This window comes from Astatotilapia calliptera, chromosome 15, assembly GCF_900246225.1.
Source record: "Astatotilapia calliptera chromosome 15, fAstCal1.2, whole genome shotgun sequence".
Lineage (NCBI taxonomy): Eukaryota > Metazoa > Chordata > Actinopteri > Cichliformes > Cichlidae > Astatotilapia > Astatotilapia calliptera.
Window position 1 is genome coordinate 26,694,286 of NC_039316.1, and position 26,855 is coordinate 26,721,140.

General features: G+C 45.1%; 1 pseudogene; it reads left to right on the plus strand.

The window, feature by feature from the left end:
• Positions 1–8,214: 8,214 nt before the first annotated feature.
• On the plus strand, positions 8,215–24,768 carry LOC113037492 (inverted formin-2-like; annotated as a pseudogene).
• The last annotated feature ends 2,087 nt before the right edge of the window (positions 24,769–26,855 follow it).

A 26,855-nucleotide genomic window follows, 5' to 3' on the forward strand; every position in this document is an offset into this window, starting at 1 on the left:
ATAAATTTAGTTGTTAATATAGTAAATTGGGAGAAGCTTCCTGCTTGATTGATGCAGCACAAGTTTACTACTAAATTTACTGTATGAGGGAAATTCTCTTTTAGTGATAACATTTTGAACATGCATTTCTGTTGTCCTGTCATCCTAGTGGGTTAATAGCTGATTCAAATTAGTTGATCATTCTTAGATTAATGAAAGGTGATTGAATTCTAGCACGAGTGAATGGGATGTGTTGGAGTTGTTGTGTGTTGAGTGGAGACTCTAAAACACTGAGTTTCCTGTTTTGATGTGCGAGTGAATCCTGTATTTAGATACACAACTCTGAATACGTCAGAACAAACTTCTTTTGTGAAGTGCATGACAGCATGTCACATGTTTTATGATGAAGGGAAAAAAGGAAAATTGAATAAAATAGATCTGTGGCCTAAATGAATGAAGAGCACAGACCTGGTGATTAAACTCATAAGTTAAAGAAGACATTAGGCTTATGTTGTGTGTTGTGCAGCTGATGGTTGGTTTGGAGTGAATCTAGCTGATGATTCTTCTCCTGTTGTGAAGTTGATGAGGAGCTTGTGTCATGACTTAACAAGGCCTTTTTATTTTGATACTTTCACAGTGCACTGAGAGTTTGGTTTGATAATCTTTGTTATTTGTTATTTTTCATTTTTGAACAGGCACTGATTTTGTTTGTCTATTTCTTTTCTTTAAGCAGATCTGCACGTCAGAAATTAAAAGTGCTATACGACCTGTCGAGAAAGCTGTTACAAGTGAGTTTTCTCCACATTGAAATGGGCTCAGGAGAAAGCTACTTATTTGGGACAATATTAAGGGATTCAGCAGCAATGTAATCCGATCTAAAGTTCTTTTTCTTTTTGAAATGACGTCATTTTGCTGGAAGTGGAAACTAAATGCGACGACAGGTTCCACTATCAGCAAAGAAAGAATGAATGAATGCATGAATGAAAGGAAATAAAAAACAAACTGACTGACTGGTAAAAGCTGACAGGACTTGACCACGACTCAAGGTTAACCTCCACCTAGACAGGACAAAAGGGTGGATGAATTTATGTGTTTTTTGTTACAGGAGCAGAAAGATGACAGCAACATTCGAGGTTGCATGACGATTTAATCTTTTAAATGCCATTTTCTCTGTCTGTGAATTTACTATGTGTGTGTCATTCACTAACTTGTGTTGCTCACAGACATTACTGTGAGAAATTGTATACATCTGCGCAGCGCTAACATTTGCATTTTCTTTTCTATAGCATTACAGTTCTTCATGTGGTTTGATCACATGATTTATACCAGGACAACTGGTTGATGTTTTTCCTACTACAGGATTTCTGGGTTTATGTGTGAAGAAAACTGTGTTTACAGGTCATGAGTGGTGATGCTGTTACACTGTGTTTTTGGGAAAATGTGAAGGTTACTTTGATGATGTGAATAACATGTGAGAAATTTCCTGTGTTGAAAACTAGTGTCACTTCTTTCCACAGTTATGGAGTTGACTTTATGGTGTTTTTATGGCACCTCTGGAATGTGGATGGCCGACGCCTGCCCACCAGGATGATCAATGTGTATTACTAATGTTTGTTTTTCTGAGACTGCATGTAGAAGATTCAGCTGAAGCGGACAAGTGACATGAGAAAAATATATAAGGGATTGTTTATGGAATAGTTGAAGATGGGCTATTGAGCTCATAGTAATATATAAGTGGAGTGACCTTGCTTAAGAGAAGTCACTGATTACATTAATGTTAACTGAGTACATGGGATGATCCATGTCTGAGGCAAATTATGGTAATAATAGTGATTTAATGATTTGACAAAACCTGCACATGACACTTGTCTTGCTGATGCTGAATGCTTGTTACTCTTATGATACAATTGTTTATAAGTGTGAAGTTTGATTTTATTTCCAGATCTTGTTTTCCAGGCCATGATGGTGTGTATGCAGGCTCCTGGTGGAGCCAGTTTTTAAGACAGGGATCCAGGTTTGGTGAGTTGACGCATGAGAGTGTCCATGCGTCAAGAGGTGGGGTCCAGAATTAACATTAAACAATGTTTACTATTATTGTTGCAGTGATTTGTGTGATTAGCTGTTTATTTACAAGTATTAAACCTATGCAAGTGGTGCATCCATGTTCAGATGAGGCTTTGATGGCCTATAAGTGAAGTTCACTGAACTAAAGAATGTTGTTTGATGATTGTTGACATGCTCTCCAAATAGAAGTTTTCCCTCCTAGCAAGGAAATACAGGTGCAGCAGTAATCTCCTGAGAAATCTTAAGAGGCCCAGTGAGAAGCAAGAACCATTCCAGGCATAGCTGACAGCCCAGGCAGTGGTTGAGGTCAAAGGTCGAGCTGGTTGGGGTCCATCATGAGATCAGACTTTGGAGCCACAGCAAGGACCATGAAACTGCATTGGAATGAGAGCTGTGCCACGGGAGGTTTCCAGAGGCCAACAGAGGAGATTGTGGACAACAGACGGGCACCTGAAGGATGAGGGGAGCGTGCCAAGCTCCATCGACAACGCAGAGGGAGTCTAAGGAAGACATCATGATTCTGTGAAAAGCACAGGAACCAGAAGCTATGGTGGTGATGACAGCAGTTTCCTATGAGGTCTGCAGCTTTGGAAATAGCTGAGACCCATGTTGACAAACAACAAAACCAACTGGTATGTTTGGATGTTTATTCTACATACATTTGGACTCTGGTCCTATGGACAATGATGGAAACAACTGGAAGAGACATTCATGACGCCCTGCAGAACTCAAACCACTCTGCAGAGACATGTGATTTGCACACCCGGAGGAAGCATCACCAAGCTGAGATGTTTTTGAAAATGTTACTTCTTATTTTCACTATTAAATTAACAATTTCTTTGTTTGCTCGTAGGATGCAGTTTGCCATTGGATGAGATCAATGAGGAATGGGATAACTGCTAATACATTTATTAAACTGTGTATTTTTTCAGTAATTTAGGGTGATTTGACATATGCTGAGTATAAAAATGTTTGCATTGAAACTGACAGACATGAGGTATTCGTAACTGGGAACTTTTCAAGCATAAAGGTCAAAAAGGGGGGAAATGTTAGATTTGTATTGTTGATTGTCATTTATGCTTAGAAATATTTACCCACATATGCTTAGAAGTGTATAATCATTTGTAGATTGAAAGAATGTCTCATCCTAGGAGGTCTGTAACAGCTCTGTGTAGCATGAAGGGGGAGTGCGTTCACTCTCTCTACAGAGTGTTCTGGCATAGATCACACCTCCTAGGAGAGGTCGTATCTTCTCTTGCTGATATATGGTTTAGCAAACACACGTATATCTGTTTAAGTATAAGAGCCTTTTGTTAGATGGACCCAGACGTCCTGGCACCAGCTAGCACCAGAGTCTTCACAGGGTCACATCTTGACCTCACACACACACACACATACACACATACACACACACACACACACACACACATACACAGGCAAGGTACTCTTTGTGTGTATGTAGACGTCATATGTTAATGAACCTATGCATATTCATGTAACCTCAATAAAAGAACAGTGGTACGGGAGAACGGACGAGAGCAACTGGGGTCAGACGAGGGAACGGCGTCTGTCCGGTTTTCTCCCATGCAAAGCAAATCAAAATCAAATCAAATCACTTTTATTGTCACATCACATGTGCAGGTACATTGGTACAGCACATGTGAGTGAAATTCTTGTGTGCGAGCTTCACAAGCAACAGAGTTGTGCAAATACAATAATGTAAACAAGCAAAATACAAGAATGGCTACATCTGAAACTAATAATATATGTACAATATATAATAGTATATGCATTTCTGGATGTGTATACTAAATATTTTTCTACGTGTGTGTGTGTGTGTGTGTGTGTGTGTGTGTGTGTGTGTGTGTGTGTGTACACATATTTTACAAATTAAATAGAGTAAACAATAAATAAAATATATAAAATAAAATATACAGAGTTGAGACATATGCAAAACAGTTGCATTACTGTACAGTATGGAGTGCATAATGTTAAAGTTCCAGTAGTGAAGCTGAGGTGTCTATGAAGTGTTCAGCAGTCTGATGGCCTGGTGGAAGAAGCTGTCTCTCAGTCTGCTGGTACGGGACCGGATGCTGCAGAACCTCCTTCCTGATGGAAGTAGTCTGAACAGTTTATGGCTGGGGTGACTGGAGTCCTTGATGATCCTCCCCGCTTTCCTCAGGCACCGCTTCCTGTAGATGTCTTGGAGGGAGGGAAGCTCACCTCCAATTATCCGTTCAGAGCACCGCACTACTCGCTGGAGAGCTTTGCAGTTGTAGGCGGTGCTGTTGCCATACCAGGTGGTGATGCATCCAGTGAGGATGCTCTCAATGGCACAGTGATAGAAGGTCCTGAGGATGCGGGGGCTCATGCCGAATCTTTTCAGTCTCCTGAGAAAGAAGAGGCGCTGCTGCGCCTTCTTCACTGTTTTGTTTGTGTGTACTGACCACGTAAGATCCTCAGCCAGGTGTACGCCAAGGAACCGGAAGCTGCTCACTCTCTCCACAGCAGCGCCGCTGATAGTGATGGGGGTGTGTACTTCTCTGCACCTCCGGAAGTCCACTATCAACTCCTTTGTCTTTGCGACGTTGAGGGTGAGATGGTGCACGAGTAACATGAAGAACTTTGAAGAACTTTGCCTACTTGTGTCTTGCTTTGCAGTGTAATTATATTGTCTTCAACGTTCCAGCGGATAGGTACAAGCTACAAACCTATCAGCAGGAAACAGAAAGTAAGATTAGTGAACACAAATGTTGCAACCACATATCCATCCCTGACACAAGACAAAAAAATATATGGTGTTTCAGCCTCAGAGTATGAAGATGAAGAAAGTTTTTCTCCTGATCCATTCCGTGAGGTGAGCACTTACCCTATGGTAGAGGTTGCTAACCCACATTTTGGAGTGGATGGGGATAACAGCCGCACTATTCATGTTTACCAGCCATGGACCGAGTCTGAATGTGCTGAAGCTTGTAAAAGTCTTGGAGACCCATTGACCAATGTTGATGAGTTCATAGCTCGACACAGACAGCTTTGTTCTTCATACCGTCTAAATGGACAGGAAACTGAGATTACTTTTAGGAGATGTCTCACTTATAATTGGACTCGTGTCAGAGGACAGTACACAGGTAAAGGGCCAGGTGATAACACCTTGCCCTATGGAGATGCAGGTCTCGTTGTCCAAATTAATGGAGTGTACGATCGTCTCAGAGATCCTTTTAGAACAACTGCAGACTACACCAAAATCTCACAATGCACACAGAAGGAAGGAGAGGATGTTCATGAGTATAGGGGTAGATTAGAGGAAGTGTTTAAGAGGCATAGTGGACTTGAAGAGAATCCTGACGCAGCAGGCCCCTATCAACAGCAGCTGAAACATGCCTTAATGAGTGGGTTCCACCCACCCATTGCAGATTTTATTAGAAAACAAAATGTAAATCACACCACAGATGGAGTTACTCAATGTATGAACTGGGCAAGGCATGCACAGGATGTGATTAAGGGCAAAAAGAAAAAATTGCAAAATACACCAAATGTTGCCACATTTTATGTTGATGAAGAGTCTCAGGTATTTTTTCAGGGACAGACTAGACGTGGCAGAGGCCGAGGAGGAGTTAGAGGAGGAGTCAGGGGGGGCAGAAGTAATTGGCCACCCCGGAGAGGACAAAGGAACAGGGATGAGTGTTACAGGCGTGGAAAAATAGGCCATTATGCTAAAGAGTGCCCTAAAGACCTATGTGAGGAGTATAGACGACCAGGTCCACATAACCCCTCATATAATAAATGACTAGTATCTGCTGACACTGTTAACACACATGCATGTTTAAACACCCCATCAGACTGCCAAAAACAACAACCAGTGCTGTATTTTACTTTCAGGGTGGTGCAGCTCAACAGGATGACTAACGCGGAGTCTCATGCAATGATCCCGCGTCGGTGGGAGCTCCAAGACTCTCCTAAGTAGCTCCCCCGACGAGGCCTGACCAGCAGCAGGTGTGTGGCTTGACAGGCTCAGAAAAGTCAAAAATAGTGAGATATCTTGCAGAGGGATGCAGCAGTCTCAAAATTGCAAAGCTTCTGAAGCGTGATCATCAAACAATCAAGCGTTTCATTCAAAATAGTCAACAGGGTCGCAAGAAGCGTGTGGAAAAACCAAGGCACAAAATAACTGCCCATGAACTGAGAAAAGTCAAGCGTGCAGCTGCCAAGATGCCACTTGCCACCAGTTTGGCCATATTTCAGAGCTGCAACATCACTGGAGTGCCCAAAAGCACAAGGTGTGCAATACTCAGAGACATGGCCAAGGTAAGAAAGGCTGAAAGACGACCACCACTGAACAAGACACACAAGCTGAAACGTCAAGACTGGGCCAAGAAATATCTCAAGACTGATTTTTCTAAGGTTTTATGGACTGATGAAATGAGAGTGAGTCTTGATGGGCCAGATGGATGGGCCCGTGGCTGGATTGGTAAAGGGCAGAGAGCTCCAGTCCGACTCAGACGCCAGCAAGGTGGAGGTGGAGTACTGGTTTCATTATCATCATCATTTATTTGTATAGCACTTTAAGAACACACCAGGCAGACCAAAGTGCTGAACAACACAGATCAAAACAACAACCAAATTAAAAATACCATAAAATCATTACAAACAATAAAATAAATAAGGTGTCAGTTTCCTACAGAGTTAAAAGCCAGGGAATAAAAATAGGTTTTCAATCTGGACTTAAAGACCTGCACTGATGACGCTTGTCTAATTTGGAGGGGAAGGTTATTCCAGAGCATCGGAGCCGCAATTGAAAAGGCACGGTCTCCTCTGTATTTCAGCCGCGACTTAGGGACCGACAGCAGCAGCTGCTCAGCTGAACGGAGCGAGCGAGGAGGAACATGTGGCTTCAGCAAGTCAGATAAGTACACAGGGGCCAGACCATTTAAAGATTTAAAAACCAATAAAAGGACCTTAAAACGAACCCTAAAATCAATGGGAATGGTTTGGGCTGGTATCATCAAAGATGAGCTTGTGGGGCCTTTTCGGGTTGAGGATGGAGTCAAGCTCAACTCCCAGTCCTACTGCCAGTTTCTGGAAGACACCTTCTTCAAGCAGTGGTACAGGAAGAAGTCTGCATCCTTCAAGAAAAACATGATTTTCATGCAGGACAATGCTCCATCATACGCGTCCAAGTACTCCACAGCGTGGCTGGCAAGAAAGGGTGTAAAAGAAGAAAAACTAATGACATGGCCACCTTGTTCACCTGATCTGAACCCCATTGAGAACCTGTGGTCCATCATCAAATGTGAGATTTACAAGGAGGGAAAACAGTACACCTCTCTGAACAGTGTCTGGGAGGCTGTGGTTGCTGCTGCATGCAATGTTGATGGTGAACAGATCAAAACACTGACAGAATCCATGGATGGCAGGCTTTTGAGTGTCCTTGCAAAGAAAGGTGGCTATATTGGTCGCTGATTTGTTTTTGTTTTGTTTTTGAATGTCAGAAATGTATATTTGTGAATGTGGAGATGTTATATTGGTGTCACTGGTAAAAATAAATAATTGAAATGGGTATATATTTGTTTTTTGTTAAGTTGCCTAATAATTATGCACAGTAATAGTCACCTGCACACACAGATATCCCCCTAAAATAGCTAAAACTAAAAACTACTTCCAAAAACATTCAGCTTTGATATTAATGAGTTTTTTGGGTTCATTGAGAACATGGTTGTTGTTCAATAATAAAATTATTCCTCAAAAATACAACTTGCCTAATAATTCTGCACTCCCTGTATGCATACTCTCTCTCTCTTCGTGTGTGTGTGTGTGTTTCTCAGGTGAAATTCAGTACGGTTCCGACAAGAGTTTTGTGTTAATGTACAATCCTTAATATGTTTTGTGTGTGTGTGTGTGTGTGGGGGGGGGGGGGGTGTTCGCCCAGGGTGCCAAACAGGCTAGGACCGCCACTGTCTGCAACAGAAATGAAGTTATGCGCATGCGCCCGCTATCGGCGGCTGGCACTGTGACCCTCTGACCCCGCCCACAGGCTCGCGCGGAGACTCTCGCAGACACCGAGCCGTCCTTCAGACTTTGTCCGAGTTTCTGGAAGCTTCAGCGGGGACCGCGGGAGCCTGCTGCCCCCTCGGGGTTTGCAATAAGGATACGAGCTTACCGCCTCTCTGTCTCTTTAACGGAAACACGAAGCAGCTCGTGAGCCAAAACTTTTCAGTGACCTGCTGACAGATTCCAGGTAAGTTTGTGTGATGAGCTTCTTCTGTTCCCGGTGAAATACACCTGTACCTGTGGGAGCAGCGGAGCGGCTGAAGCTGCTCCGTCCTCCGGTGTTCCAGATCAACTGGCGTTTAGATCAACTGGCGTTGGTCGAACAGATGTGTGGCAGTCTTGCGTTTCAGGAGCTCCTACCGACAAACCAGCAAAAAAAACGCCAAATGTGTCATCTGTGACACTTGTGAGGTTATCTCAAACACACTCCGTCAGTCTTGATGCTGTTGAACAACAAAATGTTTAAAAATGTGGCGAGTTTACCTGGTGATATCCTCATGCGCGACGCGATCGCGAAAACAGCAAACAAGTAACACCACGCCGTTGTTGTTCACAGGACAGCAAGAGTAAACGATCGGGAGACCCTTGTCGTCGTTATCGTTCCACTCGCACGGTTTATTTCACCGAATTCAGCGTTTTTGCTCCACAACTAAAGCGAGCAGTTTGCTCTGTGCACTAACATGGACTCGAGTCAACCAGCGCCACCTCTGGCCAAGTGCCACAGCCTACAGCCAGATCAACCTGTGACACACATCTGCACCACGTTTGAATTCGTGTCATGCACATTTGCACCTTTCAATTGTGTGTTTGTGCGTCATGCAAACAAACCTTTGAAATGAATGAAATGATATCATGTATTTAATATCAGCCTACATTTGTACAAAATGCCAAATGACATACACATAAGAATCACCATCCTGATATCAATACTTTTGCCCATACGAAAAATGTCGTGAACACACTAATATTTCACCAGTGTTGTAACATCACATGTCGTTAGCGTAGTCTGTCTGTGTCTTCCCTCTGCAAACAAACATGTTAGAGTTGGTTGTGATATACAGTCTGCATAAGTGTGGTCAATCTAATAAACATTTGTAAGGAGATGGCAGTTACTGTGAATGTACAGCAGGTGATTAGTAATAAACAGCCAGACAATGACTCTGACAATCTCATTCAATCTTGCAGATTGCACCTTCTGTGGAAAGTGGTACCACACAGTGTGTGTGGACTTCCCCTGTGCAGAAGGCGACTACAAATGTTGTGGGTGCTAAATAAACAGAAAAAAGTGATCCCTGTTGTCTTTGCTTACTGATTGTTTTCAGTGTTGACAATCCACATTGCTGGCATTGCATCTTTCAACATGTTTGTGGGCAGATTTGGATGTACCAGGGGTAAGTGCAGCCACTCAGCCTCTACTCACTGTGATCATAGCAGCAGGTGCAGATGTGTCACAAGTTAATCTAGTAGTGGGCTATGGTCATGTGTTAGTGGTGGGAACAGTCATATCCACTCACTCTCACTGGCTGTTTATTACTAATCACTGTGTAACTGCTGTGGATTCACAGTAACTGCCGTCTCCTTACAAATCTTCATTAGATTAACCACACTTATACAGACTGTATATAACTCCAGCCATGTTGATGAATTGCCTATATTGGCTGGAAATATTCATTTTCAGGGAAAAGACACAGACAGACTATGCTAGCGACATGTGATGTTACAACACTAATGAAATATTGATGTGTCATATTTGTCCAAGGCGTATTTCATTGTTATGGAAAAAGAGAATATTAAAATCATGATGACCAATTGGAGTGGTGATTTCTATGACTTTGTGTATATAATTTGGAATTTTGTACAAATGTAGGCCAATAAGGAATATATGATATCATTTCATTCTTTTCAAAGGTTTATTTGCATGACGCACAAACACACAATTGAAAGGTACAAATGTGCATGACACGAATTCAAACGTGGTGCAGATGTGTGTCACAGGTTGATCTGGCTGTAGGCTGTGGCACTTGGCCAGAGGTGGCGCTGGTTGACTCGACTCCATGTTGGTGCACAGAGCAAACTGCTCGCTTTAGTTGTGAAGCAAAAACGCTGAATTCGGTGAAATAAACCGTGCGAGTGGAACGATAACGACGACAAGGGTCTCCCGATCGTTTACTCTTGCTGTCCTGTGAACAACAACGGCGTGGTGTTACTTGTTTGCTGTTTTCGCGATCGCGTCGCGCATGAGGATATCACCAGGTAAACTCGCCACATTTTTAAACATTTTGTTGTTCAACAGCATCAAGACTGACGGAGTGTGTTTGAGATAACCTCACAAGTGTCACAGATGACACATTTGGTGTTTTTTTGCTGGTTTGTCGGTAGGAGCTCCTGAAACGCAAGACTGCCACACATCTGTTCGACCAACGCCAGTTGATCTAAACGCCAGTTGATCTGGAACACCGGCCGGTGTTGCCGAGCCGAACCCACCACAGCACCGAGTGAACTGAAGCTCAGACACTAAATTCGATTAATTTTGAAGGGCGTCCGGTTTGGCAGGCACAGCTCGACCTGTCAGCGGTTTTTAGCCACAACTATGTTTAAACTTTTGAACCTTTGAATCGGAGCATGCGGGTCTGCTCCTATCCAATCACTGTATTGATCCATCAGCACTGAGATCAATGCATTTGTTCTTCTGTGAGGGTGTACCACTGACAGATATGCGCATGTGTACAGTGAAAGGTCTGTTTAAGTTGTTAAATGATGACAAACACCTGAGCTTCAGGTTTAAAGGATCATCCCTCAGTTTTTCCCGATACTGGAACAACTCTAATGCCCCGGGGGAGATTTGAATCCAGGCCTCTGGAAACACCCTTTGACCATGTGACTGACCTACTCCACCTTTCAAGTTTAAAGTTCAGGTTTTCTCACAGCGGCGCGTTAATGTGGCGAGTGTGCTCAGCTGTCAGGACATGCAAACGCACTGAATACCAGAAATACCACATAGCTGACATATTTCACCCACCACGCTGTGACGTGCAGTCACTCTTCTTCACTGATGAAGACTCTGCAACACACTGAGTGCAGGATTCACGTAGCCTTCAGTCTGATTCATTCACTTTCCAAATCACAGCCACGATAGCTGTGAGCGCTTCGTGTTTATTTTTCTGTTACTGGAGCCAATCATGTGCTTTATTATCAGTCTGTTAATCAGCTGATCCTTCAGCCTGATTCACTGCATTCTTCTTCTTTTTCTCTGTTTCTTGTTATTCATGCATTCCACAGAGTGCCTTTGTTCTGTCTTCCTTCCCTCACCCCAAACCGGTCTGAGCCTGGCTCTGCTGGAGGTTTCTTCCTGTTAAAATTGAGGTTTTCCTTGCCACTGTCATAAAACTTCTTACTCATATGGTTGTTGAGAGTACAAAGACAGTACAGCATCTCAAGGTGACTGTTGTTGTGATTTGGAGCTTTGATTTGGAGCTGAATAAAACCAAGTTAAAACTGGTCCACATCAGAAGTGGACTCGAGTTTTCGGTCAAGAATATAATTCAAATAATAATTTATGACACAACTAAAGCCAAATGGAGTCCAATCACAGTATAGGACCCTGATCTCCTGAGCAGATAAAGGCGTCCACTGGAGGAGCTCAGTTTGTGACTCAGAGACATGTTAATGAATGTGAAACTGTGAGCCCAAGGCAGGCTGACACGGGCGTGATGTCATCGCTTGTGTCAGGTCTGCTTGTCATGGACGTTAAGATGATGATGTCATTGATTGTTTGTGATTGATTACCTGTATCTGTTTTAACCCTCATCAGCTCAAACATCGGTAAAACCTTTGGCCTGTCATCATGGCAACCAGTACCAAATGGGGGGCGGTAAAGGACCAGTTGACCAGAGGCCTCGCCACAGTCACTGACGGCAAGGTGGAGGCCAATCTGGAGAACGCTGACCCCGAGCTCTGCATCCGACTGCTGCAGGTAGGAAAGAAGCAGAACCTCAGGAGTCCTGCCAGGGGAAGGAGAAGGCGTCTCACAGCTCTGACCGATGGTCACTCTGCCCCTCCAGGTTCCCACAGTGGTGAACTACTCGGGTCTGCAGCGGCGGCTGGAGGTGAGTAATCGGTCATGGATGGTGCAGTTTCTTGAACTACAGGGTTTGGACCTCCTGCTGGAGGCGCTGGAGCGTCTGTCGGGCCGCGGCTGCGCCCGCATCGCCAATGCTCTGCTGCAGCTCACCTGCGTCAGCTGTGTCCAGGCCATCATGAACTCGTCCGCAGGGCTGCATTTCATCCTGGACAATGAGGGCTACGTCAGGATGCTGGCTCAAGGTGGGTGGAGGACCAGAAAGTTAGAATGAAGCAGATCTGCCTTAAAACCACCTTAAAATCATATTTACACGCTACCCTGAGCAACAGGTAGACTCAGGTGGCTGTTCCAGCCTAAGCTAAGCAGGTAGCCGGTGTACCTGTGAGGTGAAGATGACGACTCCGAGTCATTACTTATGAAAGCGGTAACTCCACCTCCTCCTATATGCCCTCAGCTCTCGACACGTCCAATGTCATGGTGAAGATGCAGCTGTTCCAGCTGGTGGCTGCTCTTGCCGTCTTCGACCCTCGGGGACACCACCTCGCCTTCGATGCACTCGACAACTACAAGGTATGCTCATGTCCTCGTCCACTTCCTCCTCTCTCTTTATTTCCTTCCTGTCCTTCCTTTTTCCTTTTTTCCCTTCCTTCTCTGTCTCCTCTGAGGTGATTTGTGATTTCATGAGATCAGTTTAAGTAATCTGAACTCTGCCTCACGATGGCAGTCAGGACAGTTGGCGCTCAGTCATATTAACAGTTAAATGTTGCTGTAGGTCCAGGTCACTTTCAGAGGCTCTCTTGGCTGATTTCATTTGTTTAGAGGGGCATGTTTACCTGCTTGATGGACAAACCAACAGATGTCGCATGAGCTGGATGGGGAGACATGAGCAGGCCATTTGGGTCGGTTTGAAAAGCTTTATCGGCATGACGTTAGCAAAAGGAAGTGCGAGTCAGTTTCACTTAGTTTCAAGGCTAACACAACAAGCAGAACAGCTCAAACTGAAAGCCACTGGCTGATTACCTAAGTCAGCAGATAGCTCACAAAGCTCCACCACAGCTCCTCGCTGCCAGGTGAGAGCAACGACGACGTGGTCTGTGTACCATCAGGGCGTGACTGCAGATACACCACAACAAACAGCTGAGCCTCAGACGCTGCAGATCTTATCGTCCCCGCCCAGCCTGTTCTCACAGGCTCTGAACTTACAGCATGGAATCATGGGATACCACACGTCTGCACACACACACTCGTTTTATTATCTTAGTGAGGACATCTCATTGACATAACCCTTTCCCTAGCTGCTTACCCTAACCATCAAAAATGAATGCCTAACCATAACCTAACTGCAACCCTGACACTAAAACCACATTTTAAGCCTCAGACACGTCTTCAAACTTGTGGGGATGGGCACTTTGTCCCCATAAGGGCTGTTGGTCCCCACAAGTATAGTGGCATGCCAATTTTCTGTCCTCACAAAGTTGTCTAAACATAACATGTACACACACGCACACACACCGCTATTAGGAGTGTTTAATCATCACACTTCAGTCAGACTGAAGCAGGAAGTTGTGTTTAATGAAGGTGTAAACGAACTGTGTCCGTCCTCTGACCTGTCACTTCCTGTGTCTGTATTCAGAGCCTGAAGAAGCAGCAGTATCGCTTCAGCGTGATCATGAATGAGCTTCACGCCACCAACAACATCCCCTACATGGTGACGCTGCTAAGTGTGGTCAACGTCCTCGTGCTGCAGGAGGAGGAGCTGAGGAGGAGGCACCGGGTGCGGCAGGAGTTCATCGGTAAAACGAACTGTTTATCACCACTCTGACATCACCCCTGACATCATCATCATGATGTCATTGCTGACATCACTGTTTTCATCATGTTGTAGGGTCTTTACCTCACAACAGAAAGACCTTGATGTGACTGTTGTTGTGATTTGGCGATGTATAAATAAAGTTGAATTAAACTGTTATCAGAGTTATGTGTAGGAGGAGCTTGATATCTGTCACAGTGTGACATCACATCCCTGTACGGAGGCTTTCCTGGAGTCAGGTCTCGCTGAGGGCTCGAGTGTCAGACCCTCAGAGGTCGTCATGGTGTGAGTGTGTCCTGCTGCTTGACCAAAATAAGAAGTGATATATGTGTCTGTGATTTTTAGGTCTGCAGCTGCTGGACCTGCTCCCCAGGCTCAGGTACTGGCTTCATTCTCACTTTGCTTACATCAGTTATTAATCAATAATCAATCGTGTTTCCAATCAGTTTCCTGTCTGTGTGTGCAGGGAGACGCAGGACAAGGACCTGAACATCCAGTGTGACGTGTTTGAAGACTCTGTCGGAGGACATGGAGGAGATGGAGAGGCTGTACGGAGGGATTGATATGAGCAGCCACCAGCAGGTCTTCACAATGCTCTACACCATGGTAACCACAGTTTAAAGAGTGATGCGACTCAAGCTGGAACGTTTAAACCAATGTTTCCCAACCACTGTGCCGCGGCACAAAGGTGTGCCGTGGAAGATTACCTTATTCCACCCAATTGGTACTCTAAGCCAGCGGTCCCCAACCCCCGGGCCTTGTACCGGTCCGTGAGTCGTTTGGTACCGGGCCGCGAGAGTAGAGGCTCAGGTGTGAAATGTATGGTTTTCAGGGTTTTTATTGGTTTTCAGCGTTATTTTGTTATCGTTAACTCGGTTTTCCTGGGTCTTTTCACATGTGTTATGAATAAATCCTCTTTTTTTTTCGGTACCGGTACTAGTTTTATTTTGTTGTATTTATCCGCGACACCTTAAAGGCCGGTCCGTGAAAATATTGTCGGGCATAAACCAGTCCGTGGCGCAAAAAAGGTTGGGGACCGCTGCTCTAAGCGATTGGCTTGAGTAATGGGCAGAACAATTACATTATCTTCCACTAGAGGGGAGTACAACTACCTGCTCTAATTAAATTGGTTGCCGACTGCCAGTAAAACAGAAGAACATGAAGAAGAAATTATAGGTCGCTGCTGTCAGGTCTAATATTTCTCCATCATCCTCTCAGTATCACACTGACACGTTGCTTACCTCTGATACCTGGTCCTCTTTTACTCCTGTTACCTTACAGGACATCAGTGCTCTGCTTGGTCGAATGAAACTGACTTCAAGCCACCTTGATGTACTTCCTCCATCATTTTTCATTAGTGTGTTTGATTTCTATTGGCCTCTGTATTCTGGAAATAATTAATACTTCTCTTTATACTGGCTCAGTTCCCAGCTATTTTAAACAAGCTATTGTTGAACCAATATTAAAGAAACCAAATTTAGATCCATCTCTTCCAAGCAGTTACAGGCCAATATTAAAATTACCATTGGTGTCAAAGATCTTGGAAAAAACAGTTGCAGAACAACTTAACAACTTTTTGGAGAAAAACAGTGTTCTGGACATTTTCCAGTCTGGTTTCTGTAAACTGTCCTCCACTGAGATGGCTTAACTTAAAGTGTGTGGTGACATTCTGATGGCAGCAGACTCTGGAGAGTGCACTGTTCTGGTTATGTTGGATCTCAGCTCTGCTTTTGATACTGTTGATCACAGCATCATGATAAATAGGCTGAAGGACTTGTTTGGGATTACTGGTGTTGTTTTAAAATGGTTTATGTCGTATCTATCTGAGAGATCCTTTACTGTCCGTGTAAATCATGTGCTGTCAGAAACATCAGTTCTGTCTTCTGGGGTACCTCAAGGATCTGTTTTAGGTCCTATTCTCTTTTTGCTGTATATACTCCCTCTAGGCCACATTATCAGACGTTACAATAATATTTCTTATCATCTCTATGCTGATGACATTCAGTTGTACTGTTCTTTCAAAGCTTCTGAGTTGTATAAATTGTCTTGTTTAAATAATTGTCTGTCAGAAATCAAACAATGGTTAAATGACAATTTCCTTCAGTTAAATGCAGATAAACCAGAAACTTTGATTATTGCACCTGATCACATGCTCTCAGAAATTAGGCAGCATATCAGTTTTTTTAGACCCTTCATTTCAGTCGAGTCTCAGAAACTTAGGTGTTATATTTGACAGTTCAATGTCTCTTGAGAAACACTCTAAACAACTTGCCCGGAACTGTTTTTATCATCTAAGAAACATTTCTAAACTCAGGCTACTGGTGTCAAAGGCAGAACTTGAGATGATTCTTCATGCTTTTATCTCTTCTCGTTTGGATTATTGTAACGGTCTTTTTACGTGTCTCAGCAAATCAGCTCTGGATCGCCTTCAGTCTGTACAGAATGCAGCGGCAAGACTTTTAACTGGTGCAAACAAGAGGTCACACATTACTCCAGTTTTGGCTTCTCTTCATTGGTTGCCTGTAAATTTTAGGGTTCATTTTAAAATTTTAGTTGTAACTTTTAGAGCTCTGCACGGTGAAGCTCCCCAGTATATCTCTGACCTGCTGAAACCTCGTGCTTCATCCCGAGCACTTAGGTCTTCAAGTCAGAGGCTACTGGTGGTCCCACGTACTAGGTTTAAAACACGTGGGGATCGGGCTTTTCAGGCACTGGCACATAGGCTGTTGAACTCTCTGCCGTTGTCTTTACGCTGTCTAGGCTCTACTGACTCCTTTAAAAAGCAGCTGAAGACATTTTTATACAAACGGGCTTTTAATTAATTTTAGCTTGTATGTCTGATCTTATTGTAAAGCACTTTGTGATTTTTATCTGTGAAATGTACTATATAAATAAATTTTACTTACTTACTTACTTATATAATAGTCATGCTGTGAGTGAAACGACGCAGCACGTAATAGCAATAAATAAATATTTGAAAAGAAAAATAGTGAGTCTGACCTGGGTCTTTGAGAAAATTCCGACCCAGACGAAGGCCCTAGCATTAGTAGTGGTCAGAAGAAAGCAAAAAAAGGGTAGATTGGGGACAAACTTGTTAGTCCAATAATCACACAACTGGTATGTTAACTCCAACTTGAATGGTTGCCTTCTTTCGTTCCTCCACACAAGAAAAAACGGACACTCCAAAAAACTCCTACTTCCCCTTCCCGCCTGTGCGTAGCCATGCCCCCCTTCACTGGACACTTGCGCAGTGGGACAGATACATCTAAACAAACTGAACCAATTCTGCTATACCTGGTGCGCGGGGAAAAATTATCAATATTCTTTTTGTGACATTTTTGTTTGGTGGTAGGTTGTGTTATTTTTCTAACGTGAAATATGTACCGTGGCTCCAAAAGATTGGGAAACACTGGTTTAAACTACAGAAGCCAACACTGTCACCTTCAGAGCGATTGGTGCAGCATCTGTGAAAGTGACACTGCTGGTAGTTCTCTTTTCAATGATAGAAATGTAAGGAGACAGACGCTATGTTCAAACTGCAGTCGAAAGCACATCAAATCCGATTTTTTTTTTTTTTTTTTTTTTTGACCCTATGCGACCCATACCCGACCATGGTATGACAGTGTGAACGGAATAAATCCGATATTTTCAAATCCGATCTGGGTCACTTTCGTATGTGGTACTGAATCCAATACATATCCGATGTTTTAGAAAGCGACTGCTGTTTGAATGGTCACGTCGCATTAAATCCGTCTTGTACGTCACTGACACAAGACAGACGCCAATTATTAGCGCCGGAGATGACATCGCGAACGCTTCCTGGCCATCCAGTGTAGATGTTAATGAAACTGTTGGAAAGACAACGTGAACATTTTATTTGTACTGTATAATCTGCAGATTTTGACAGAAATCTGCAACTATTCTTTGAAGCACTGCTCCTCTCTAAAACAGCAATAAGGATAATTATTAGGTTATCTACATTATTATGTAAATAACAAAATAACTTAAAGCAAAAATTGGGAAACGTAAAGTCCGAAGTCTTTATATTAAGGGCCATCAGTCAAACAATATTATTTGCTCTGGGTCTAAACAGAGCGCGTTGTGTGTGACGTCTTCTTTTGCGCATGCGGGCCGCTTCGAGGGTTCACACTAGGGCGTGTTTGCTGTCGCATTTTATTTGTAGTGTGAACAAGCAGACAAAAAAAATCGGATTTGGTCAAAAATTTGGAATTGAGCATTAACACCTGCAATGTGAACGTAGCCAAAATAACCTGTCCTGACCCTCTCTGCGTTCAGGTGTCCAGCCATCCATCCTCCGTGCAGCTGCTGTCCATCCTTCAGGCCTTGTTGCTGGTGGGTCCAGACAGAGCTGAGGTCTGGTGTGCTCTGGAGCTGCTGATGGATCGAGCCACCCTGCTGGCTCAGGATGGTAAGTATGGGGGCGCATCCAACAACAGATCACTGGGTCCAGCTCTGATTCCGCCTCTTTGTAGAAGTGTCCTCTCTATATAAACGATGACCCCTGTAAAGAGTCCCTTAAGGTTCAGATGCAGGCCCTGTTTTATGTCAGTTTGTATAAATGACAGCAGGCAGAGTATGATCAAAGCTGAGGGCATTTCACAGGATCAGGCGAAGGTGAATTCACCGGCTCTGTTTTTCTTGATCGCAGCTGAGGTAGACTCTGCAGATCACCTGCTGGAGAAGCTCCTCCCCCGAAAGACTTACTCACCCAATCTTGCCATCGACAGGGCGGTCCAGACTAGACTACCAGACAGTCCTCCCAGCCAATCAGAGGCACTCACCAAAGATGCTCCAACAGCCCCCACTGCAGCAGCACTGCCTCCGGCTCTTCCCACTTCCTATGCCCCCCCTCTACCTCCTCCCTTACCCGGTGCTATGACTCTTCCCCTTCCACCCCCTCCACTGCCGCCCACACCCTTGCCTGGTGCTATGGCTCCTCTCCCTCCACCCCCTCCACCCCCACCCTTACCTGGTGCTGGACCTCCACTCCCCCCCTCTCCTCCAGGTGACATCAGAGCTGAGACAGTTCAAAGTCTGGGCAGGTTATATAGCAGCTCTGCTCCTAATTCAAGCCACACCCCCTGCCCAACACTGCGGATGAAGAAGCTGAACTGGCAGAAACTTCCATCCAGACTGGTGTCAGGTGAGGCCTGGTGTTGGCCCAGGTCAGGTGCAGGATTCATCCAAGCTGACGTCACTCTGTCCACAGGCCACGAGTCTCTGTGGACGTCGACATCTTTGGACTCCATGGAGCCAGATTACTGCAGCATTGAGCAGCTCTTCAGTCTCCCTCCGACTGAGACCAAGAACAGAACCAAGTCAAAGACGGAGCCCAAAGAGGTGCCGTAGCTTTCTCTGTCTTCACCTTACAGGTGTGGCGTTACAGGTTTTACCTTTTTCACATCCACATGTTCAATTCTGTCCACAGGTGTCCTTCATCGACGCCAAGAAGAGCCTTAACCTCCACATCTTCCTCAAGCACTTCAAATGGTGACTGTTCTTTTTCTGAGTCTTGCAGCCAATTAAAAACATCTGTGCTGTGACATCACCACCCCTGTATCACCTGACCTGTCTCACCTGCAGTTCCCACGAGGACTTTGTGGATCTCATCCGAAGAGGAGACCGATCAAAGTTTGATGTCGAGGCCCTGAAACAGTTCATTAAACTCCTCCCAGAGAAACATGAGGTCAGAGCAGAGGTCACCTGCGCTTCACCTGTTCTCCACCTGTCTCTCACCTGCCCCTCACCTGTGCTTCAGTTGTCTTTCACCTGTACTTGACCTGTATCTCATCTTTCCCTCCTCAGGTAGGGAACCTGAAGTCTCATCTGGCAGAGCAGGACAAGTTGGCATCAGCAGATCAGTTTTACCTGCAGCTCATTGATCTGCCCAGGTGTGAGGACAGCGCCAGCTGCAGCACACATCAAGCACAGATAAATAAGCACAGCTCACCACAGGTCCACTCACTCGCAGTGTGTGTGTGTGTGTGTGTGTGTGTGTGTGTTGCAGTTACTCTCTGAGGATTGAGTGTATGGTGTGTGTGTGTGTGTGTGTGTGTGTGTGTGTGTGTGTGTGTGTGTGTGTGTGTGTGTGTGTGTGTGTGTGTGTGTTGCAGTTACTCTCTGAGGATTGAGTGTATGTTGCTGTGTGAGGAGAGCAGCTGTGTGTTGGAGACTATGAGAGTGTGTATACACATGACAAACACACAGCAGCTACACAACAAACACACTGGCTGCACACGCACGTTTGGCTGCTGTGGTGGTGTTCTTGTTTCTGTTTGTGTGTGTTGTTTTGTGTGCAGGTGTGAAGGAGAGCGCTCGGCTGCCAGTCTTCTGTAAACTAATCCTGAGTGTCGGAAACTTTCTCAACTATGTGAGAATCTTTTTTTCTTTTACTCCTTGTAATCTGATTACTTTGTGTGGCATGCTCAGTGACGGTCCTAAAGCAGTTCTCTTCCCGAAGACTCAAACCACACAAACAAACTCAAACACAAACTCTGACCAGTGTTGGGGTCGTTACTCAGAAAAAGTAATCTATTACACATCACTTGTTGCTTTGCAGTCTGCCATATGCCCGTCCAACCTGAAGCAGCGTTACATGATCATCAGTGACCAGTGTAGACCTGAGACTACATTTACACGTGCAGCGCTGTGAAGCACATTTGTTTCCACTGCTGCACCGCACAGTAATAGTTTCCCGCTGCGCCAAGTACAGTGCAGCACGTCAGTGAGGAGTACTCGGCATGTGCGCTGTGTCACACGACCAATAGAATCGAAGACTACCACTGCACTAAATTCCATCACACGATGAAGGAAAACATTCGTATCAGTGCGTATCAGAGTTCTGTGAACTTTTTCACACAGGTTTATGTGCATGTATGGGGACCTCCAGAGCCTCTTAACAGCTCTGGGGACGACACACTCTTCACTAGTCTGGATAGTTGAAAGCTTTCATCTATATGAATGAGCGATTTTTTTTTTTTTTTTTTTTTTTTTTTTTTTTAAATTAAAAATTTGAACACAATTCAACACAAACTCTTGTGAAGGACACAAAGTCAGAGAGATATAGGTTTAATACAGACTCGTAGAGTGGTAACAAAAAAAAGACTTCCAAGCAGAGTGCATCGGCCAGCACAACACAGAGTTTGGGTCCTTTACGCTAAGCGAGACAGGTGGAGAACAAGCTAGCGGTCAGTGTGCCGCATCCTATGTGAAAGGGCCTTAAGTTCTTGGCTAGCTTAGCATTAACATGCTGTCTGTGCAGATGTTAGCAGTATAATGCAGCTGTTTATGTCCTGGATGCTGGTTCCACTGCACCATGATGCTTGTCCTTTCGTGCAAGAAAAATAAGTCATGTCCGTGTCTCTGCTGTGGAGTGGGCTGCTAGCAACTGCTGGACTTCACATCAGCTAACTTGAGCCTCTGATGAAGTTTTTATGAAGTTATCTAAGCAGTAATATCACAGCTGTGAGGTTGATTGCACTAACAGTTCATCCGAGGAGTGTTTTGTTTGTTTTTTTTGTTTTTGTTTGTTTGCACATTCAGGCAGGTGTGACTCAGCACCAACTATTAGCTCAGCACAAATCTACCAACAGAGACTGTCTACCAAGACAGTTCATTTAGTTGCCAAATCATAAATCAGTCTGTTATTTAGCTGAAATAAAATCTAAAGGCTGGTAGTCTGATTTTGTCATGTGATGTATGGTCCATCAGGGAACTCGCACAGGGAATGCTGAAGGCTTTAAGATCAGCACTCTGCTCAAACTGACCGAAACCAAAGCCAACAAATCGAGAGTCACGCTGCTGCACCACATCCTGCGGGTAATGCTGGGAATACTACGAATACTGGGGAATACTGCAGTATTCTCATAATATTTCAGTTGCTGCTGTTTGTGACCCTTAGGAGGCTGAAGAGAATCACCCCGACCTGCTCAACCTGCCCGATGAACTGGAGATCTGTGCAAAGGCTGCTGGGTAAACACATATAAGAGTTCAGTCACGTACAGACTGCTGGGCGGAGTCTGTGACGTGGTAGCTCAGGTGTTTCGCCTGCAGCGGTGTTAAATGTTGCCCTCTGACTCCACCTGCAGGCTCAGCTTGGACTCTATTCAGTCTGAAACAAACACTCTAAACAAACGGCTGAAAAACTCAGAGAGGAGCGTTTCCTCCTCATCTGACATGAAGGAGCAGTACCTGTCCACCGTACAGGTGAGTCACTCGGGATGAGGCTGTCACCTTTACGGGCAGATAAATCCAGTCTGTGCACTAACTGACACCGTTTTAGTGGGACAGACCTGCTCTTCCAGGTGAACTTACCTGTTGTTCTTATGTGGTGTTACCAGGAGAGCCTGCAGGCTGTTGAGCAGCTGCAACTCCTGCTGTCATCTGTGGAGGAGCAGAGGAAGCACCTGTCCGCCTACCTCTGTGAGGACAGCAGCAGCTTCTCTCTCGAAGAGCTCTTCAGCACCATCAAGACATTCAGAGACCTCTTCCTTCGAACCCTCAAGGTCAGCGGCCAATCGCAGTGCGGCTCAGTCTGCAGGACTCATACCCTGCCGCACGTTTGCATGTGTCATTTAAACTGTGTCTCAGCCAGCCAATCGGCTCTGACTTCAACCGTGACAAAGTGTGGTAGCTGCCACACATTAGTCCTGTTTCCCTGTAAATGTTAAGCTCCGCCCTCTCTGGGGGGCCGGTTAGCCTGTTGAAGTTTGAACTGTGTGTTCCTTTTATTCTTCCATCAGGAGAACGAAGGTCACAGGGAGCAGGAGAAGAGGTTGGACGAAGGGAGGAAACTGAGAGAAGAAGCCCCCACCAGAAAGATCAGTAAGTCAGACACCATCATTTCACCTTAAATCCTCCCTCCTTAAGGTGTCCCTCACCTGTCTCTCCAGGTGTGGCAGGTGAAGGACAGGTCAAGTACAAGTGGAGGGCAAGTGGAGAACAGGTGAGACATGTGAAGGGCCGGTGACTGACAGGTCGAGAATCAATAGCTGACATCAGCAACATTTCTCTGCAACAGTTTATCAGCAGCTGAATATTTAAAGGAAATGATGTGACAGCATCAGGACGAGAAGGAAGTTTGTAAAGATTAAATGCTGCTGTACCTATGAGGCTGTCAGGTGACGCAGTGACAGCTTTCACCTGTTGTTTGTGACATGTGCGCTAAGCTCACAGGGGAACGTGTTTCTGTGCTGCAGTTAGGACGGACATGGCCAATTGGGACGAAGGATGCATCGTCGACAACCTGCTGGCCGAGATCAGGAAGGGCTGCAGGAAGACAAGGCCACGGGCAGAGCCGGACAGTGGGGGGTCGAAGGTGAGAGCCCGGCAGGACTTCTGCAGACTTTCTTGTCACCGCTGCTCGTTTGACCCAAGTTCTCCTTTTCAGGTCACCCCGGGGTCACGCAGATGTCAGCGGCCCAAGACAAGCCAGATTTGCCCGAGAAGCCTCGGGAGGAGGTCCGGACTCCCACACATCCACCTGCTGGAACCAGACCAGAACCAGAGCCAGACAGAGCTGCCTCAGAGCTCCAGGCCCTCGGTGAACCCCCTGCAGCTGAGGTCCAGGGTCCGGAGTCTGAAGTGGACACCGGACCGGCGCAGCAGGAAGTCCAGCACGCAGCTAGTCAGCAGGATGTGACCCAGGTCAACAGGAGCAAAGATCCTAACCCGGAAGATTCTGCTCCCCAGAACGCATCGAACACCTTAGACACCAGCCCGGCAGGTAGAGTGAGGCGCTGTGCTCTCTGCTTCAGGCTTTGAGCACGCTCAGTGCTGCTGTTTGTTTCTGAAACATGGAAATTTTAATGCTTCCTGTCCCACAGCCCACCCACACAGATCAAGGCTACATCCACACGTACACGGGTATTTTTGAAAACGGAGATTTTCCGTTTTCGTTTTAAAAAAAATAATCCCGTCCACACGTAAAGGCAGAAATGAAGGAAAACGCTGCTAGGAACATGCCAAAGCAACAGGTAGCGATATATTCCTAACCGTGCAGAAATGTTGGCCAATCAGAAGTCTAGAAGCCTCGGTGGGAAAAAGTAAACAAAGCTGGGGCATAGAAGCAGAACTGAGTCGTATGTGTGGAGTGACAGTAACTGTGTGTGTATATGTAAGCATGTAAACACTGCAGAGACTACAATTAACAGTAACAGTATTGTAGAAATTCATGTCACCGAAACAATAACGTGGCGCACACTGTGACGTCAAAAAATGCGCACACCTTTGACGCTGCGTTTTCTCTGTTTTTCTTGTCCACACGTAAATGCAAAAACGGAGTTTTCAAAAATATCCACCCTGGCCGGAGTTTTTAAAAATCTTTGTTTTCAGTGACCAAAAACGCCGTTTACGTGTGGACGAAAGGTGCAAACGCATAGAAAAATCTGCGTTTTCAAAAATACCTGTGTGCGTGTGGACGTAGCCCAAGTTGTGTTCAGTGTTTGCAGCAGAGTGACGGAGACTCGGCCGCAGATTGCAGTTGAGTGGAGTCGAGATTGCCATACCATGGTGATGTAGCCGGGTCAGTGTGGCTGTTGTGATGTAGCTCTGAGTCTATGAGGTCACTTCCTGTTCCTGAACATTAGTGTTTCCTGTGACATGGTGAGCTGAGGCTCAGGCTGTAAGGTCGCATCAAGACGATGATAGAACATCCTTTAGTGTTTATGATGAAATAAGCTTTATATCTAGAAACCGACCAATTTTATCCTCTCTTTGATCTCCAGAAGGCAGTGGTCACACAGGAAGAAAGCGTTTGAAGAAAAAGAAAAAATGCATCCTTCAGTGAGGTGAGCTCACCTGCAGCTGTGCATAAATCCACGTCAGCGGCGATTCACTGCTGTCCTTCACTCTAAAGCATTTCATTGGTCGAAATGTTTTTATGTTGTGGGATTTAAGGTCTTTTTTAAATATCATTTATTATTTTATTCTTCTTCTATGGTTCCAGGTACATGGGTCAGGACTTGTTTCTGTGGCGACAGGACTGGACCTGCAGGAGAACAAAGTGTTTAAAAGGGAAACACAATCATAAAGAGCAAGGATTCTGGGCGGAGCTTCCTGTGACTGACTGATCTAACCCTCGCTCACCTCTCAGTGGCGCCGAAGTGACTGCATCAGTTTGTGATGTCAGCAAGGTTTCTGTGTGCACTTCCTGTCAGGTCGAGGCGCTGCTGGTCTCTGAGCTCAGAAAGCACAGCATATAAACTCTTTCCAGGTTAATGCCACCTGCCTGCTCATCTGGTTTCTTGCAAAAGACCTTTTAGATTAAAAGCCTCGCATTGTTCCCGTGCAGGTGTTCAGGTTTTAGACTTTCAAATTCAAATTCAAATTTTATTTGTCACGTACACAGTCATACACAGTACGATATGTAGTGAAATGCTTGGACAACTGCTCGTGACCTAAAGAAAACAAAAAAGGAAAAGGCTATGAATAAGATAGGAAATAAATATGAAAAATTAAAAAGGGTAAATTTAACTAGGAAGGAATAAAATATAAATTAAGGTTAAAAATGAAATAACTGTACAACACAAATTAGAATGAAGGGTAAATTTAACTGGGAAAGAATAAGATAAAATATATAAATTAAAGTTGAAAATAAAATAACTGTACAACAAAATACACAATATAGAACTATATAAGAATGTATGAAGAAATATAAATAAATATATATACAATAACAGCAGCTGTACAAGTATTAACCGGAAATGAAGAATATAATGTCCAGTGTTGTGCAATCCACATTATGTCTTGTGCAGTGCAAATATGCTTAAAGTGATTTAAGTGATGAAGTGAAAACAATGTCCAGAATGTCCAGTGTGTGTGTAAGAACTATATGTGTGGGTCAGTACTGTGTGGTGGTGTGATTGAGATACCGTATCGCCTGCGGGAAGAAGCTCCTCCTCAGTCTCTCTGTGTTGGTCTTCAGGGAGCGGAATCGCTTTCCTGACCTCAACAGAGAGAACAGTCTGTTGTTGGGATGGCTGAGGTCCTTCACGATCTTCCTGGCCTTGGTCCAGCACCGCCTGCTGTAGATTGAGTGCAGGTCAGGGAGCTCGGAGCGGATGGTGCGCTCAGCTGACCGCACAACCCTCTGTAGAGCTCGTCTGTCCTGCATGGTGCTGTTCCCGAACCAGGTTAAGATGTTTCCCGCCAGGATGCTCTCTATGGTGCACGAGTAAAAGTTCCTGAGCACCTTGGAGGGCAGTTGGAAGTCTCTCAAGCGTCTGAGGTGGTAGAGACGCTGACGGGCCTTTTTCACCACGGTGTTGATGTGACAGGACCATGACAGGTCCTGCGTGATGTGAACTCCGAGGTATTTGAAGCTGTCCACTCTCTCCACTGGGCACTCGTTGATGACGGGGGTCTGGTAGTTCCTCCCCTGCTTAGTGCTGAAGTCCACTATAAGCTCCTTTGTCTTACTGACGTTTAGAAGGAGGTTGTTCCTCTGGCACCAGTTCTCCAGATTCCTAATCTCCTTCAGGTAGGCCGTCTTGTTGTTATCAGAGATCAGGCCCACCATGACGGTGTCGTCAGCAAACTTGATGATGGTGGTGGAGCTGGTAGTGGCCACACAGTCATATGTGTACAAAGAGTACAGCAGGGGGCTCAGAACACACCCCTGGGGGGCTCCAGTGCTGAGAGTGGTGGAGGCTGAGACATGTCCGCCCATCCTTACTGCCTGTGGTCTGCCAGTTAGGAAGTTGGAGATCCACTGACACATAGATGAGCTGAGTCCCAGATGCTCCAGCTTGGTGGTGAGTGTGGAGGGAATTATGGTGTTAAATGCAGAGCTGTAGTCTATGAAGAGCATTTTAACATAATTCCCCCTTCTAGTGTCCAAGTGAGTGAGTGATG